The sequence below is a fragment of the Podarcis gaigeae genome (assembly GCF_964106915.1).
Source record: "Podarcis gaigeae genome assembly, chromosome: 3".
Taxonomy (NCBI): Eukaryota; Metazoa; Chordata; class Lepidosauria; order Squamata; family Lacertidae; genus Podarcis; species Podarcis gaigeae.
The window spans coordinates 33,791,708-33,810,624 of NC_139680.1; the positions used below are offsets into that span (position 1 = coordinate 33,791,708).

At 40.6% G+C, this 18,917-nt stretch overlaps 1 protein-coding gene across 12 annotated transcripts in view; it reads right to left on the reverse strand.

The window, feature by feature from the left end:
• Positions 1 to 18,917, reverse strand: part of KHDRBS2 (KH RNA binding domain containing, signal transduction associated 2) — a 330,858-nt gene that overhangs the window by 123,519 nt on the left and 188,422 nt on the right. The window lies entirely within an intron of this gene.

An 18,917-nucleotide genomic window follows, 5' to 3' on the forward strand; every position in this document is an offset into this window, starting at 1 on the left:
TATTTTAGTAGCAATGAACCTAATGATCTTTGACCATTTGTGTCTTCAAATAATCGTCTTCATCACAGAGCCGCAAATGTCTTCAAAATGGGAGTTTCTGCCTTCAAGCCTTAAAAACTGCATTAATTTGGAAAATATTACACAGTGAAGTCGCATGAGGCACAGCCTTCCAAATAAAATCTCAGTGCACTAATTCCAGAGCACTCTGTGTGCTTCTTCTGAACCAGTAAGCAGAAGACTGAACCAATGTTTCTTCTGAATCTGATAACAGAATTACATAAGATGCCAACCACAGAAAATGTGTAGTAATTCTACAGCAGTCATTTAAAAAAAAAAGTGCATTAGCACCACTCTCTTATGTCTGCTGCTGTACTGTAAAGACTCTAATGCATTTGGTGGCTTTCAGGTAGGAAAACAGCACACCAGATTAATTAAGCCTTCCAAAAAGGAGGAGGGGGGGGAATTCCTCTTTGCAACCTCTAAGTAATGACAAAGAAAGCAAAAAGAGAGAATGCTCCAGTGGCAGAAAGACCAGTCTGGTTTCAAAAGCGACACCTTTGTTGCATTAAGGGGAAAAAAAGCACCAGTCATTTGTTTACACAGCACTGTGGCTTACAGTGACAGTTTGCTATAGATTTGTAATAGCAGTACCTACACAGTTATAAAAAAGGAGAAAAATGTATATCAAAGTGGTTTCATTTTGCCGTAATCACAAAAAGACAGGGGAATATTCTCTGATGTATTGAGCCCCAAGGCATGCTACTAGAAAGGCATCCCAAAGGGCTTTTTAGCTTATATATGATGTTTCTGCACACAGAATTCTTCCTTTGAGCTATCATTCCCCATGGGTTTTATCCCATGTTATTTGTTCTTCATAATTAGGAGAGGTTTAATTCTAATATCAAACTAAGAGCTGGCCTGCACATTTTGCTTATCAAAGAGAAATGCCTTCACATTAGTTCCCATTCCTGCCAATAGCTGCAGTAAACAAATCTTCTGTCCTATGAAATGGGGAATCTGATGAAGAGCTGGCATGGAGATATCCAATGCTGTGAGGGAACAAAATGAACTACCACAGAAATCAAGAAGTACAGTTGACAATAGGCGTCTCTCAGTCCACAGACGTAGAGGTGTCATTGAGAAACTTGGTATTTCTGGATGTTTTATGTGAGGCTCTGCGATAATGAGATCTAGTAACACCAAATAAGAAGACAGAAAGTGTGCCACCTATAATAGTTATGGAACCTTGTCTCTGTTGGGAACTTATTTAGGGACCAAGCCATTTAGTATTCAGGTCACTGAATATGTGACGTCTGATCTCCTTGAAGAAGAATTGAAAGAAGTCAGTGGACCAGCCTTCCACTGGAAAACTAGATTGCCTCCAGCTTCCAGAAAAGGTTGAGGGGTTGTTTTTAAGAAAACAAACAAGTCAGTCTTAACAAGGAGAAATATCAGAGACAGGTACAACACAAAAGCTAACACCCCAAAACCTAACATAGCAGAGCCTTTCCAAACTCCCTTCTCACTGTACTCAAACCTTGCTTTAAACTGCCTTTCTCCCCCACTCCAGTGTCATTGCTAGATTTACCACATGTTGCATAAGATTAGTTTTGAGGATCTGATCAAAGACTTAGCAATTAGAAAAAGTAGGATATTATTTTTCAAATATAAATAAAGTGGAAGTATACAAAAATAAACATTATTTTCCATCTTACTGTAGGTTTTTATTTCATCTTGAAAAATATTTTTTAATGGTTTATTATTCTTTATATTTTGAATTACATATTTGGGGGCCTCAAAATCTTTTAAGTGCTTAGGGCTTCTAAAGCTCTTAATTTGGCCCAACTCCTACCCACAACCTCCTACCGAAAGGACGATATCTCTCCCACCCCCACCTTGTTTTTCTTTCTTTGTCTCACCTGCCAGAAAAAGTGCCCCCCCCTCAGTGCCAGGGAGAAGAAGGACCCCCAACAGGTTATGCCCTCTACTATTGCCCTTCTCTCAGGGTGACCCATTTGGCTCTGAGGTGGATTCCTGCAAGGGTCAGCTATCAAGTCTCAGCCCAGTCCACGTGTCTCTTGTACTCCCAGTGACTCTGTCAGTATAGTATGACAACAGATCAGTGTAACTATTATATAGTGAGAAATGCATTTTATGATATATTTATTTTTACTTTTATAAGCTTTGGTATCTTTGAGTGTACTGGTTTAGGTTTTTTTAGTTTTTAGAAATATATAATTACAATTTGTGACCCAACAAGAGAATACAGGCCAATATCAATGCATTGTGTCAGCAATTTTATCCTGCCCTTCCTGCTTTGGTAACTCCCAGAAAGGAGCAAAAATGGATGAAACTGAGAGAGTTCCCTGCATGCTGGTAGGATAACAAGGTCTTATTTAAAAAGAACTGGTTAAATACACTATTTGAACTGTCAATCTATTTATAGTGGGAATAACAAAGAAAGACAACTGTATGCAAACAGAGAAAGAGAAAAAGAGAGAGAGTGTTTCTAGTTATGGAGTTGAAATATTTCATTTTTATAATTGCAAACATTTATCATATGTGCTCTATTTGGCATGTAATGAAACTGCAATCTTCTAAACCTGAAGTCTGCAATTTTAGATTACAAAGCTCACTCCAACTCTTTCATTAATCTGGAAGGCAACATTAAATGAATCTTTCATAACTATTACGAGTCATACTAGAAATGGAGCTGCATTTCTGAAGGCAGCTGAATGCAGAGCCTTGCACTGGAGCTGGATGCGGTGCTCTTAAGACTTCCAATAACACAGAGATTGCAAGTCTGATGGAAGCTACACAGGAATAGCAATGAAGACAGAAAATGTGCCATAGAATTTGGTATGAGCAAACACTGGGTCGTTTGCACAAGCTCAAAAACAAGCTTCTTTCTCTAATGTGTTAAGCTACATCCTCAAAGCGATCAATTATGGAGGGTTCAAGTTAATAGTTCGCTGGGTAGAAAGAAGAAGACAGCACAGTTTTCAAGGGTGCACTTTACAGCAGTCAGTGCTCCTATGCAGTCTCTTTCCATGGATTTCCTCCAGACTTGCCCATTCTTGCCCATACAGTGGTACCTCGGGTAAAGAACTTAATTCATTCCAGAGGTCCATTCTTAACCTGAAACTGTTCTTAACCTGAGGTACCACTTTAGCTAATGGGGCCTCCCGCTGCCACCGCACGATTTCTGTTCTCATCCTGAGGTAAAGTTCTTAACCTGAGGTACTATTTCTGGGTTAGCAGAGTCTGTAACCTGAAGCGTCTGTAACCCGAGGTACCACCGTACAGTTGCTCCCAGTGAGTTTTCCCCCTATAAAAATAGGTGCCGGTACTCACCATGAAGTTGTTACAGTAAGTGCCACAGTTTTCAACAACCAAAAAGGGGGTGCCGGTACTGCATACCCTTGAGTACTCCCAGAAAAAAACAACTGGTTGCTCCCTTGTATTCTTATGCATAGAAAGGAAAACACACACACACACACACACACACACACACACAGACTGAATCAAGTGACCCAAGAGACTCAAGCATATTAATTGGAGAGGGTGTCTGTGAGAACCACTTATAATGCTCAAACCACACACACACCTACACACACACACACACACACACACACCTGTTAGTCTTTAAAGTGCCACATGACAGAGGTGTGCAGGCAATTAGGTTCAGGGTTTCTTTGCTGACTAAGTAAAATGGATTCACTTTCCTCTTTGGAGGAGGCTGTCCCTTGCACTTTCTTATCTTAAGAGATGATCCAGTGGTTTGTATTATTGTACATTTTCTAAAAAAACTGTCACTTCACAGTTTCTGCTGCCCTGTGCCAGCCCTTACAAGCAATTTTTGTGGGCCATAAGCCTCCAAAATCAGCCTTATGTTACAATGCTGCATAGTAGAATGTTGCCTGTGAAGTTTCGAACAGCTCTGCTTTGTTGGTTTAAGTAGAGCCACATAGGGTCTTTTAAAAATGCAATTTATTTATTTTTTTAAATCCTGCACTGCAAAGCTAAGTGAACATGAAAATTCATAGATCTTCAGTGATTTGAAGCCTGATCGCTTAAGAAACATGCATATACAGCTATTCTGTACAAAAAGTATAGAAAAAACAGCAACAGAGCGCTCTGTGACTTTATAAGGGTCCTGCTTGCAATTGGGATAGCGACAAAATATAAAATGGAAAGTAGACCAAGACATTCAGTAGTAGAAATGGGCTTCACATTTTGCTAGTTCCACATACTGTTCCCTTTGTGCTGTTGGGGTTTCAGTACTTTTCCTGCTCCTTTTTTCCTATTTCTTGTGGTGGATGTTTTACTTTGGTTGCTTTTAATTGATTTATTTTGCTATAAACTGCCCCATATACAATTGTAGGTGCTGATGACTATGTCATCAAAAAAGGCCCTGCTGTCAGTGCACCGTTTTTAAATTTTTAAATTGAAAGTATCTCTGAAATTGTAAGTGGCTGAGTGGAATCATCCACATTTTCAAAGCTCAAGGCACAGAGAAGGGATCTAAGCAAGTCTGTTCTTTGCTGTGATTCAGCTGAATGCATGTCAGATTTGAAATGCAAGTTCAAGTGCATCTCCTCTTGAAAGCGATACCGTGCAGATAAACATCTTATCAGAATTTGCATTAAAACATTGATGTTATTTACCTGTAGTGTATTGCTTTGAAAGGGAAACATTATGGAATGTACAGTTCAATGCAATTGCATTGATTGGAGGTTTTGTGAATCATCAAAAGGTTGAGGCTAGAACCCTTCTTCCTCCCCCCTGCCCTCAGTTTTTATAATGGTAACATTTTCAAGTTTCATTGAAACCTCCCAATGGAAAAGAGAGAGAGAGTTCTGGGACAATGCAAACCTTGATGCTTTAATGCTAAACACTGTGTGGGTGTTGTTTTTTGAGACTGTGATCATGCACACAAGCAGCTCAATATTCCATTTAGATAATGAAAAGCATACATAAGCATAAGTGGATACCTATGTTTAGAGCCTCACTTAACTTCCTGCTCATGCGCATTTATGCTCTCTGTTATTTAAACTTTAGATTCTAACTGAAACATTGAGAGAACCATGCTCATTATCACATCCAATTCTGGAGTTTTGTGCACACAATGAACTTGCACATAAGCATAGCTGGAAGCAAAAAAGATTCATGAGAATAAATTGCAGAGATGGAAAGCTCTGGCAAGAACAAGTTGTGCATACACACGGTTATTCCTAAAGTATGGCTATCCAAACCAGAGGAATGGCAGAGAGGCAAATGCATAGACCCTGCTCTGTAACATGGACAAGATATATCAAGTACAGATGGAAATTTGGAGAAGACATTTGAAAGTATCTCTACATGTGAATACTTTTTTATTAACATATACTGTACATTCTCCTTAAAATGAAACAGTTATTTTGCTGAAAACTGTTTTAAAATTATGGATATAATATATATCAATCCTATGCACGAATACTCAGAATGAAATCCTGCTGTGTTCAGTTGAGTTTACTCCCAAGTAAGGTAGAGGGAGAAGGTTAAGGTAAAATAAGGTAAGTGTATTTACATGCATGTATGTGTGTGTGTGTGTGTTTGAAAATGGACACTTCACTAGTCACTGCACACATGAACATCTTAATTTCCTTCATTCAAATCCACTGCTTAAGTATGAATTATTGACTGTTGCAGTGTTAAACCCAGCAGTCTCTCATGTAGTAGCCGCAGAATGAATGAACTTCGCATGCATGCTGGTGAAGAAAAAATGACTTGACAAAACTGAACTTCATTTTCACATTTCAAACAGTTAAGACAATCAATCTAACTAGAACAAGCAATGAAAAGTTTGACCATCCTGTTACCTTTTTTTTTTTTTTGACCGGGATGTGTGTGTGTGTGTTTACCTACTTGTAGTCATTTCTTTACCGACTTGTAGTCATTTCTTTACCTACTTGTAGTCATTTCTTTACCTACTTGTAGTCATTTCTGCTGGAGGAGACTCTTGAGAGTCCCATGGACTGCAAGAAGATCAAACCTCTCCATACTGAAGGAAATCAACCCTGAGTGCTCACTGGAAGGACAGATTGTGAAGCTGAGGCTCCAGTACTTTGGCCACCTCATGAGAAGAGAAGACTCCCTGGAGAAGACCCTGATGTTGGGAAAGATGGAGGGCACAAGGAGAAGGGGACGGCAGAGGACCAGATGGTTGGATAGTGTTTTCGAGGTTACCAGCATGAGTTTGACCAAACTGCGGGAGGCAGTGGAGGACAGAGGTGCCTGGCGTTCTCTGGTCCATGGGGTCACGAAGAGTCGGACACGACTAAACGACTAAACAACAACAACAACAAAGTCATTTCTTTCACCATAGAGATTAATAGGGCCATTCTGAATCAGTGCTATAGTGATAAGTTAAAATTCCAGGTGCTGCAATTTTAATAGCTACAGAAGGTTTATAGTACAAAATGGTAAGTACCCAGATACCTGGGATGTATGGGGAGTATGGGGAGGTATATTACCTCTGGTGGGGGAAATGTCATGTTCCTCCTGGGGTAGTTTGTTCAGCTTTGGTCCCGTCCCCCCCGCACTCAGCTCTCGCCTGTGGCTCCTAGAAGCCTGTGACAATGCCACATTCTGAGAAAAGGCTTCAACTGACAGCCTAAATAAACTAGGCGAGGGTAGCCAATGGGTCTCAAAGCCTCAGTGAGTTAAGAACTTCCTCTTTTATGTGAAGACTGGGTCTGGTGGATTGAGTGGACAAGACTAATAGTGGGTCCAATGGTCAAAAAGGTGTTTTCTGCATGTGCTGTAAGAGGAAGTGAGGGGCAGATGGGGCGCATCCAGAGATCTGCTGTTAGTCTGTGTGCAGTATACTGAGATAGGTGGACGAATGGTCTTATTCAGTACAAGGCAGAGTCTAGAAGAAGAAGAAGAGTTTGGATTTGATATCCCGCCTTTCACTCCCCTTCAGGAGTCTCAAAGCGGCTAACGTTCTCCTTTCCCTTCCTCCCCCACAACAAACACTCTGTGAGGTGAGTGGGGCTGAGAGACTTCAAAGAAGTGTGACTAGCCCAAGGTCACCCAGCAGCTGCATGTGGAGGAGCGGAGACGCGAACCCGGTTCCCCAGATTACGAGTCTATCGCTCTTAACCACTACACCACACTGGCTCCCAGTCTAGTGTTCATACTGTAAATATGTTCATTTATGTGTTGGTAGAGCTAAAGAAGTCTGGATGGAATAATTCAGTGAAGTGGCGGGAACTGTAGGACCACCACTTCTTAGAGGTGAAAGTGCCACTGCTGACAAACTCAGTTAGCGGTGAGGAGGAGGAGAAGCAGCCGTAGAATCAGGCTGAGATCATGGTAGAATCATGGAAGAATCAGAGTTGGTTATCTAGTCCAACTTCCTGCTGGTGGAGGATAGATGATAACTCAACTCTGCTTAAATCTTCTAACAAAGGATAGTTCAGCACCTTTGAAAGCAGTCTGTTCCACTGTCAAACAGCTCGTACATTCAGAAAGTTCTTCCTATTTTGTTTACTTAGAATATAAATAGATAACTTATATACCACTTGACTTTTTAGAGATAAATCTCTAAGCAGCTTACAAGTATCACAAAATATTACAAATAAAAATCAGAATAACAAATACACTATTAAAAAGGAAACCACCCGTAAGTTAAAACAACACAATTGACAGCTGAATAGTATAATCCCCCTAAACCTCAAAAAAGGACCAAAGCGGGCGGGGGGGGGGGGGAGAGAGATCAAATTGATAGAGCCTGCTGAAACACGTTTGGGAAGGTATTACAAAAAATTTAATCTAAACACATTTGGGTCTGGCCCTACCTTCTAGAGCAAGAGAAAACAAATCTGGTCCATAATTGATGTGACAGCCTTTCAAACATTTGAGGATGGCTGTCCTATGACCACAATATATCTAAATGAGTACCCGAGAGTGGGGGGCAGTTGCTGTGTGTTGATTCCAAGCAGTTTACAAGCAGGTGACATCCCAGTGCAATAAATAGAGCCCTCTTTGCTGTACATCTTAAGGAAAACCAGTATCTGGTTTTTATTTTGTTTATTGTTGGCAGCACAATAAATCTAAAATGTGCAAGAAAGGCAACAATACGTGCCCATTATCTCTAGGCAGTTTGCAGGCTGAATGAGAATGTCTTCCAGGTAACAGAAGCCCAGAAATGTCTACTGGCAGAGTGCAGAGAGGCATAAACCATGATCATGAATACCTCCTTCTGAGGTTAAATGACAGCTGAGGGAAATCTGTCAGTGTGCCACGGACAAGGCTAGCCAAATATAGATGTCATTTTTCTCTTTCAATGTGCTCAATTAAATCTGTCTGGCATCATTGGCTGGGGGTGGAGGGTAGGTGGAGGGTGCTGAAGTTTCCAATACACCGGGCAGAGAGGGGGGGAAAGGTCTCACTCCCTAATAGCTAAAGAGGGCTTACTGCATTGTGTTTCTGAACACTGCTGCATTGTACTGACAGCCAGAAAGTCTAATTCGTGTGTGTGTGTGTGTGTGTGTGTGTGTGTAAGTATATATATGTGTGTGTGTAATGAAAAATAGTTTTATAACCTGTTCTGTCCAGATGGTATCTTATGATGGATAAATTAAATAGGATTCATTTTTTTAAAAATGGAAATGCCACTTCTCTAGATTGTGATTGTTGTTCGAGCTCCAAACGATCACCAGCACTACATAAGCACTGTTTTGTGCACTTCATGCAGAATAAATAGCATTTAATTAAATGAGGCTTACTTTTGAGTAAACAACTCATAGAATCAGGCTACCCACATGCCGGATCAAAATTAGATGAATAGGAGAGAAACTGCTGGGTTCCATCAGAATATTGATGGAAACATATTCTAGTTTCTGCAATCTATCAGTAGCCTTATATATACACAAATTGGTATCTGGTTTAGGGTGAGGGGAGAGGGGAGAGGAATGGACAAATGAGATGAGTTAGTATTCCAAAAAATGAAGAAATACACTAGGGAAAATCCTTTGTTCATGAATAAGTAATGCATTCATTCTGCTTTGATGACAATTGGTATACTAATTTAACTGTTTTATGAGGGAACTTGCTGCTTTGTTCCAGTCTATCTCCCCCTCTTGTATACTGTATAGCGCTGTGATCTAAATTGCTAAGCCATTTAACAGCAAGTGCTGATGTGGAAAATTTAATATATTACTCTGATGGAAACTATGGCATGGGCACCCTTTTGGATATTGCAAACTGTCTCCTAAAACAGATGTTGGGTAATGAATTTCCTGGATTAAGGCAGCCAACTGTTGAAACACTTATAGTAAGTTAGTTTAGTAGGTGTAAATGTTGATAACCTACATTATTTATATTTAAGATGCTATTCTCAAGAAGTTTTTAAAAACCTGGAGCCACAGCAACACATTCCACTAGTGTAATGGGGTATTTTGCTGCTTTTTCCTTCCATGTGCCACCCCAATAAAGACTAGGGGGTCAGGATAACCCCATAACAGTGTGGCAGAGAGGAGAAATAATTCCATCTGGCAAGCAAGAATGTTAGTACTGATTAAACTACTGCATTAGTGTGACATTAAATTCCAGCCAATGTATGAACTCTTGTTTCCAAATTCGGGTAAGGTGTACATTTTCAGCCCTGAAGAAAGAACTTTATAGCTTCGTAAAGTTCAGTAGTTCCCTCCCAGCTACTTCCTTAAACAAATCAAGCAGGCCCAATGTTTAAATAAAAGATTGTTTATAAAGAGAGTGCCAAATGTTAGATAGCTATCAAAGCCTCTAAAAATTCCAGAGCACGAAATAAACCTTTCAACATAATAAAAAAGCAGAAAACACATCACTTTTGGAGGAAGGGGGGGGGGAGGGAGATGCGGGTGCTGTCCCTTAAGTTGCTATAGCTTGAATAATACAACATTCATTTTTCTTAGAGCGTCATGGGTAGTGAAAGATAAATTAGTTCGAGGAGTTCAAGGTGCTACAGCAGCCTTTAAGCTTCGATGCCTTTAGGCAAACTTAAATGCCAGATGATTTCTTTAGAAGAAAGTTAAGAGTCACAGCAGCACATTTTTTATATATCTTCATAAATGCACTTCTATATTAAAGGTTTTTCCAGCTATACTTACAAAATGCTAATTTTAGGACCACAACTGCAACAGTAACTTGCTGATTATCAGAAATTGACATTGTTGCTCCATATGACTATAAAGAGACTGGACCTATGTCCTCAAGGCAATCCATTTAGGTGTAAACTTTCATAGGCTGAATAATTTATTTATTATTTTGACAGCTTTGTATACTGCTTAATTACAGTTGTCTCTAGAGACTTCCTACAAGGAAATAATGAGTTAAAACAATAAACAGATAATTCAATTTAAAAAGAATTTTAAAAGTCTTCAGCATTTGCTGGAAGCTCAACTGGGAGGGGGACTGTCTGACCTCAATTGGAAAGGTGTTCCATAAAATTTGGCCTACGATACCGAATGCACAGCTCCTGGTGCACCACTAACACTGACTCCCCTGAAGACCACAGTGATCAGATATATGAGAGAGCAGTGATCTAAGGTATCAGGTGGTTCCTGAAGTATCCTGAATCCAAGTTGTTAAGGGCACTGAATAATCAATGCAAGAACTTTTAACCTGGCCCAATAGTGTATAGGCTGCCAGTACAAGCTTTAGAGTGCTGAGGCTATGTGCTAGTGAAATTCTGTCCACATCCACAGAATAGCCACAGCATTTTGCGGTGGCATTTTGCACCAGCTGGAGTCTCCAGATCTGGTCGCATGGTAGCTCCACACAGAGTTAATAGCAACAATCAAGAGTGTTTGCACTTTGGTAGCTTTAGCAGAGGGCAGTTCAAAATGGTAGTACTGTATGTACAATTTGTCACAGCTTTCAGCCCCCCCCCCCGCAACTCTCTATCCCTGATGTATGCTAGTCTGCATTGATAAAATATTGCAGAAAAGCACCTTGGATGTGATCATCTGTAGGATTGCCTCACAATTCTTCTGCAGTATTCTACTGATGTGCACATTTAAAACACCTCATAAAGAGAATATTGATAGTTCTTGTAGAGTCATATCAAATTTGCTTGTTTATCATGCTTTACCATTTCAGACAAGTGCATCAGTAAAACACTGCAGAACAAGAATCATGAAGTAATAATGCATACCCAGTTACTTTTACAGTGTTTCATCAGTAACAGAGAAAAAGAAGACATAAATGAACATAAAGTTCCATCATTGTGTGTTTGTTCAACATTTGGAAATTAAAAAGGAACAATGGATAATTCCTGATGCATTGGTTCTACTTCAGAAACAAGCCTAGATAATTCAGTATTCTAAAATTCAGATGAAGAGAATTTCAGAACCATGACTACTCAAGATAAGCAGTTTGTCTTCTTCTTCTTCTTCTTCTTCTTCTTCTTCTTCTTCTTCTTCTTCTTCTTCTTCTTCTTCTTCTTCTAACAAACTTCCTAAGTTACCAGCCAGTAACTGGACTAAGGCTGCAATACCCAGTGACCTGTAAGTCAATCCTTTTGAGCACAAAAGAGCATGTACAGGAGGAGGCATGTACAGTGGAACCTCAGGTTACGGACGTAATCTGTGACAGAGGGACGTCTGCAACCCGCAGAGTTCGCATCCTGAAGCGCCGTGTCTGCACAGGCGCGATCCAGTGCTTCTGCACATGCATAAAGCTTCTGCGCATGCGGCGAAACCCAGAAGTAACCCATTCCGGTACTTCCGGGTTTCCCCCAGTCCGTAACCCGAAAACACGTAACCTGAAGTGTCCGTAACATGAGGTGCGACTGTATAGCAGCATACTGTAAAACTATAAAGCAAAAATATTGATTCGGCTCTTCAGTCAAACATCAACTGTACAGAAAATCTTTCATAGAATATCATTGATTAGCTAGCATAAAAGTAAATGGTGCTTGGGGCACAGGCAGTGTATGTTAAATAGAGGATACAATTCCAAACTTCTGATATTTTAGTCTGGCATCTCGATTCTATAAATTGCTGTAAACTGTAGTGACATTTTTATTGATTTTATAAATTAAAACAAATATATCTATTCTGCCCACGGATAGAATAGTAATCTGCATAGCTGCCACTGAACAGCCTTTTTGTGTCTGTCTCAGGAAACATCTATGTCTTTACAAGGGAAGAAAAGTACCTTCCCTCCCATTGCAGTTGCTGTTGCCATTGCTGTGGCTCTTGTTGGGTGCAAAATTTCTTCATGGAATGCTGAGTAATTTAAGGCAAATACGGTATATCTCGCCTCTTTACAGCTGGACCACATTTCATAACTGCCTTGCTTCATACAACTTCCATGCTTTGGTGAGGAGAAAGGGAAATAAAAACAAGTGCTGGAGCAAGATTCCTAGGGTCCAGACTCGTTCTGCTATTCTGCATGTGTACACGGACTATGTGCTTGTCAAGAAATGGGAAAACTACATATGAGTGCTGACTGAACTGAAACGCACCTTTGGTCTTAAGCAGACCACTTTGAGTTTTTTCCCCACAATCAAGAAGTATAAATGAATAAATATGATGGTTGCATTTTGTGGGAAGGAGAATCATGTATATTGGTAACCGCTTTGAGGTTGCAGGGTGGTTTTGTTTTGTTTTTTACAATCAAGAGGTATGTAAGTTTTATGAAATAAATAAATATGTTCTTGGTAGGCTTGTATATGAGAGTGTACATTCTGGTGTGGTTGTATATGAGGGTACCTATTGTCACCGAATAACTCATCTTTCTAGAGGTAATAGGACTATTTTGAAGCTCTCATACAGGAAATTTTAAAAGTTGTAACCCTGGGTAATGAAGCCTTAAGAGAGAGTATCATGACCACTTACTGTGTGGTGCCATATTTTATCTTCCAAGCACTAACCATATTGCATGCTGCTCATTCCAATGCTAGGTTATACTCTTGGAACCATTTGGGCATACAATGAAGCAGAAGAGGAGATAGTAGTGCCTGGCTCCTTGTATGGTTGGAGTCAGGAGGCTAAAAATGAATGGCACTTCAGCTTGTTACAAGTGCCATGGAGAGGTTTCCATGGCCTAATAGCAAATCAATGTGGAAATTTAGTCGTAGCTGAATCCCCAAAGAAACCTAGGTTTCAGTGGGGAAACATTTAAGAGTTACAGTGGTACCTCGGGTTAAGTACTTAATTCGTTCCAGAGGTCCGTTCTTAACCTGAAGCACCACTTTAGCTAATGGGGCCTCCTGCTGCTGCCACTCTGCTGGAGCATGATTTCTATTCTCATCCTGAAGCAAAGTTCTTAACCCAAGGTACTATTTCTGGGTTAGCGGAGTCTGTAACCTGAAGCGTATGTAACCCGAGGTACCACTGTATATGTGGTGTTATGGTTAGAATGATGGACTGGGAACTAGAAGCCCACAGTTCAAATCCCCACTCAGCCATGAAACTCACTGGGTGACCTTGGGCCAATCACTGTCGCTTAGCCTAACATATGTACTTCACTTGTAACTTCACTGTTGCAAGGATAAAAGGGGGAGAAAGAGCAAAAAGCTCACTGGACAAAAGTTCAGATACAAGCACAATAAACATGATTTTTGAAAATTAATTCAGCAGCCTACAATTGCAGAGTCATTTCTACATTGCAAAGGTTCGTTCTGATATGATAAATGAGACTAGTATTGATTATTGCTCCGTATCCTAACAACTTGAATACTCAGTCACCCCCATGTTAAATATATATTAGCTTTACAGGAAACAGATACCTGGAAGCTTTCAAAGGGCAAATTACTACAGTTCAAATGCAGTGTAAATGACTCGGCACTTCTATACTGCCTGTGTTTGTTGGGCAGTGGCCATAAAGTGACCTTGGCAGAGCTATTTACAGCCGTTTTTTAAATGCACCATTTAACCTGCAGCGAATAAAAACGTGTTTATCATATCACCTTTAGCATTAAGTAATAATTCACTCTTGTTTTCTTTCCATTGTTTTGGCACTCTGTCAGGAAAGTTCACAAAATCATCACAAAAAGGTTCTTTAATTCATTATTTAATTGTAGATCAAACAAGCTTGCTTAATTGGATAAAATGCTATCTTTACAATCACAAATGTACTCCTTTCAGTTGAAGAAGGAAATTGCCTACCATAAAGACTTCCAATATTTCCCAATAAACTTCGTACAAATACTGCTACTGCATATCTGAATTTGCAAAAAGGCCAACAAAGGTCCGTATAGTTAAAGCTATGGTTTTCTCAGTAGTGATGTACAGAAGTGAGAGCTGGAACATAAAGAAGGCTGATCGCCGAAGAATTGATGCTTTTGAATTATGGTGCTGGAGGAGACTCCTGAGAGTCCCATGGACTACAAGAAGATCAAACCTATCCATTCTTAAGGAAATCAGCCCTGAGTGCTCACTGGAAGGACAGATCCTGAAGCTGAGACTCCAATACTTTGGCCACCTCATGAGAAGAGAAGACTCCCTGGATGTTGGGAAAGATGGAGGGCACAAGGAGAAGGGGACGACAGAGGACGATATGGTTGGACAGTGTTCTCGAAGCTACCAGCATGTGTTTGACCAAACTGCGGGAGGCAGTGGAAGACAGAAGTGCCTGGCGTGCTCTGGTCCATGGGGTCACGAAGAGCCGGACACGACTAAATGACTAAATGACTAAACAACAACAACATATTTATTTATTTGATGTTTCCCCTGATTTATGTTCTTGAGAACCTGAGGCCACTTCAGCCATAACCCTGTTGCCTCTAAACATGGATATACCCTCTTCTTACACCTGAAGAGGGCTACAATGTGAACCCAATTTTTAGCCACGTCTGTGTTGACAGCCCAGTGACACCATTAAAAATCCGTAATTTGCAATATATGTTTAAATTCCTTGATTGACTGGGGATGACCCACCACTTACAGCAAGCTCATCTATACGCTCTGGACTTGACATGAGGCAACCTTAGTACCAGAAGATGACTCCTTGGTGTTCCAGAGCTCAACTAACCAGACTTAGCCATGTCTTCCCTCTGCCAGATTTGTAAAACAGTTGTAATAAATCAACATCTAGAGTTCTCTAGGGTTAGGGAGGGCAAATGTTCTCAGCTTTGTACTATTCCCTCCCTAAAGCACTCTGCCCACTTGTTTTGACAGTTCTCGCTCTCTTTCTTTAGAGACGAAAGCTTGATTCTTCCAAATTGCTTGGTACTTTAGCCAACCTGGACTACAATTGCTTTCCTCATCCCTCTAGAGGTCATCATTAATGTCAAGACAAAACCAGAGCAGTGGCTTTGGAATTTCACATTAATGTTCCTTCAGAACTCTTGAGTAAATGCAACCTAACCCTGAAGGCTTACCACTGTCTAATCTATCAATTTATTCTAAAGCCTCTTCAGTGGATGCTTCAATTTGTGACATGTCTTCAAATTTATCACCTGAAATGAATAGCTGCCAAACAAGTGAATGGTATGCAAATAATTCATTTTGCTTCCTTACAAAACCACCACTAACTCTTATACCTGAGTGGTGCAGTGCCCTATTGATTTTCTACAATACATCCTACATCTAAGGCATTGTTCCTTTTCAAAAAAGCACTGGTCTTGATTATATATTTAGCTTCTCAGATTTATTTCTTAGCATGGAGATAAACATACAAGATATAGGGAGCTCAGAGCACATTCTTCACTCTAAGACCACCTTCAAACCTGGACTGTCAAATGACTGAGCCGTTCAATCTTGCCTCTCCCCACTAGCTGACTACTGCTGGTGCTCCTCCAACTGGGAAAGGCTATCCAATCCCTCACAGCTGGAGATGGAAGCAGAAGTAGTGGGCAGAAGGTACAGATGTGGGAAAAATTATGTTCAGGGTTCACATTTTAGTGTGAACCTATCTGCTTCACGCTTCCCAAAACAACACACAAAGTGAAATGCAGCTATCCTTTGGCATCCAACACTTTTCTGAATTGTGCAATGCATTGCTTCAACCAAATACCATGTCAAACATAACTGCAAAAAGCATTAGGGGAAAGTTTGCACAAAATGCATGAAAACTGCTTGCAAAAATGTGTATACTATGCAAAAAAATGTAAAACGTGTATTTTCAGAGAAATTTGTTTTCACAAGGATTGCAAACTGATCTGGAAATGTGGAGAACTGGAGTCTGGAAAAATGAGAAACTCAGAGAGCCCCAAATTGACTTGTTTGTCTATCCCTAACAGGAGGAAGAGGCAGCTGTGTAATGAATGACAGAACCAGTGGCAGAAAGGAAGATAGAAGGGCTGATAGTTTGGCTTTGGAAGGCAAGCTTTGAGCTATGTGAATGTCCTGCAAGCAATCTTTTTATCTTGCATCTCCACCCTTGCTTTTCTAAGTACTCCTTGCTTGCCAGTCTTTAAGATGTTGAACTACCAAACTGAATTAGACCTTCATCTCTGCACTTTTTAATGAAGTTCATAGGATTCAGGGCTGGCCGAAGACATTTTGGCACCTGAGGTGAACCACAAAATAGCACCCTCTCCCTAACAGGGAACGAGAGATGAGAGAAGATCTACAAAGGGAGAATAAAGAACTACATTAGGAACTGTTGTTCCTGTGGATCCTGTCACCTGAAGTGGTTGCTTCACCTTGCCTCATGGGTGGGCCAGCCCAAGTAGGTTTTAGTTTTAAAGCAAAACACACTACCATCTCTTTGCCCTTGCAGCCATGTGTCCTTCTGCATGTTGGGATGTGACAGTTAAGGGACTATTTTGAATGCTTGAGTCAGGATCAAAACAGTTACTCTGTATTAAGGAAGTTAGAGAAATTGGTTCTCTGTGAATTCTAATAGAAAATGACGAAACTGGAATGCAGTTATAAATTGCAATCCTTTCACACTTCTCCACATGTAGTGATGCAATTCTTAACTCAAAAATGTATTAATTTATGTATAAAAATGTGTAAGGGTAAACTAGAACTGCACTCTAAAAATATTATTTAAATGCAAATTCATGTACACACACACACACAAAGAGAGAGAGAGAGAGAGAGAGAGAGAGAGAGAAAGAGTTGGGAGTAAATCCTATTGAGCACAGGGATCCTAACGCCTGGGTAAATTTGCATGGGATTGGGCTGCACATCTCAAAAACAAAAGTTAGAGGGAGAAGGGAGAACCATTTTGAGACGATAAATACTAAACAAGCATCCATCACCAAATGGGTAACTCCTCAGTGAACCATAATAATATTATAATCATAATAAATCAGAGATTTGAAAATAAACTGAAGTTATTAGATTTATGAACACATCAATAATACAATTCACTCCTTCCCAATGTACAATGGCAGTGGACTGAATGATGGGGAATCTAGTGGAGATTTGCTGTCTGAGGGGATATAATATGTGATGGGCCCTGTTGGTTTGATGGTTTTAGTCATCTAGCTTTTTACAGATACACAGTTCAACATAGGATGCAAGCCCATAGGCTTAAGTTTACTTTCCTCTGCTGTGGCAACTATTGTAGACAGAAAAATCACCAGGTATTGGATTCCTTTAAACAATCTATTGGCACTGAGAGATATAAGATAGAACCAACCCTCACAGTGAATTCTCCAGACTCCCTTAAAAAAAGAAAGAGTTCTTATCAACATCATACAGTACATTATCAGAATTTGATGACAATAATGTAAGTACAATTTCAATACAAATAATAAATAAAGGTAAAGGTACCCCTGCCCGTACGGGCCAGTCGTGTCCGACTCTAGGGTTGTGCACCCATCTCACTTAAGAGGCCGAGGGCCAGCGCTGTCTGGAGACACTTCCGGGTCACGTGGCCAGCGTGACGAAGCTGCTCTGGCGAGCCAGCACCAGCGCAGCACACGGAAACGCCACCGCGGAGATTCGAACCGCCAACCATGCGATCGGCAAGCCTAGGCACTGAGGTTTTACCCACAGCGCCACCCGCGTCCCTAATAAATAAATTATACCAAAATTTAAAAAAGGAACTACTTTAACATAATATAGTACTGTAAGGTGTCCAGTACTGGGCACCACAATTTAGGAAGAACATTGACAAGCTGCAACATGTGCAGAGGAGGGCAAACAAGATAATGACCAAGGGTCTGGAAACCAAGCCTTATGAGGAACAGTGGATGGAACTAGGTATGGTAAAGAGAAGGCTGTGAGGAGATTTGATAGGAAAATTCAACTATCTAAAGAGGTTGTCACATGGAAGATAGAGCAAGCTTGTTTTCTCCTGCTGCGGAGACTAATTAATACCCCATACATCATATATCGGGACACAGGTGGCGCTGTGGGTTAAACCACAGAGCGTAGGACTTGCTGATCAGACTTGTTGATCAGAAGGTCGGCGGTTCGAATCCCCACGACGGGGTGAGCTCCCGTTGCTCAGTCCCTGCTCCTGCCAATCTAGCAGTTCGAAAGCACGTCAAATTGCAAGTAGATAAATAGGTACTGCTCCGGCGGGAAGGTAAACGGTGTTTCCATGCGCTGCTCTGGTTCACCAGAAGAGGCTTAGTCATGCTGGCCACATGACCCGGAAGTTGTACGCTGGCTCCCTCGGCCAATAAAGTGCGATGAGCGCCACAACCCCAGCGTTGGCCACGACTGGACCTAACCATCAGGGGTCCCTTTACCTTTACCTTTACATCATATATCATCTCAAGTTCTGGCTCCAAGTTTGAGCAGAGATTGTTTTGAATGTAGGGTTGTTCCACAAGGATAACGTCTGTCTTCATTTTCACATTCAAGTTCTTTCACCCATATAGATGATAGTTTATGTGTTGTGCCTATGTCCAATAGAATTTGACATAATAAAATACTTAGCTTTTATTATATACTCTGCTCATTATCAGGCTTTCTCAGAATGTTAGGTCCATGAAAGCCATCTGTTTAATATGACACTTGCTCAGGAAAGAGGTGAGC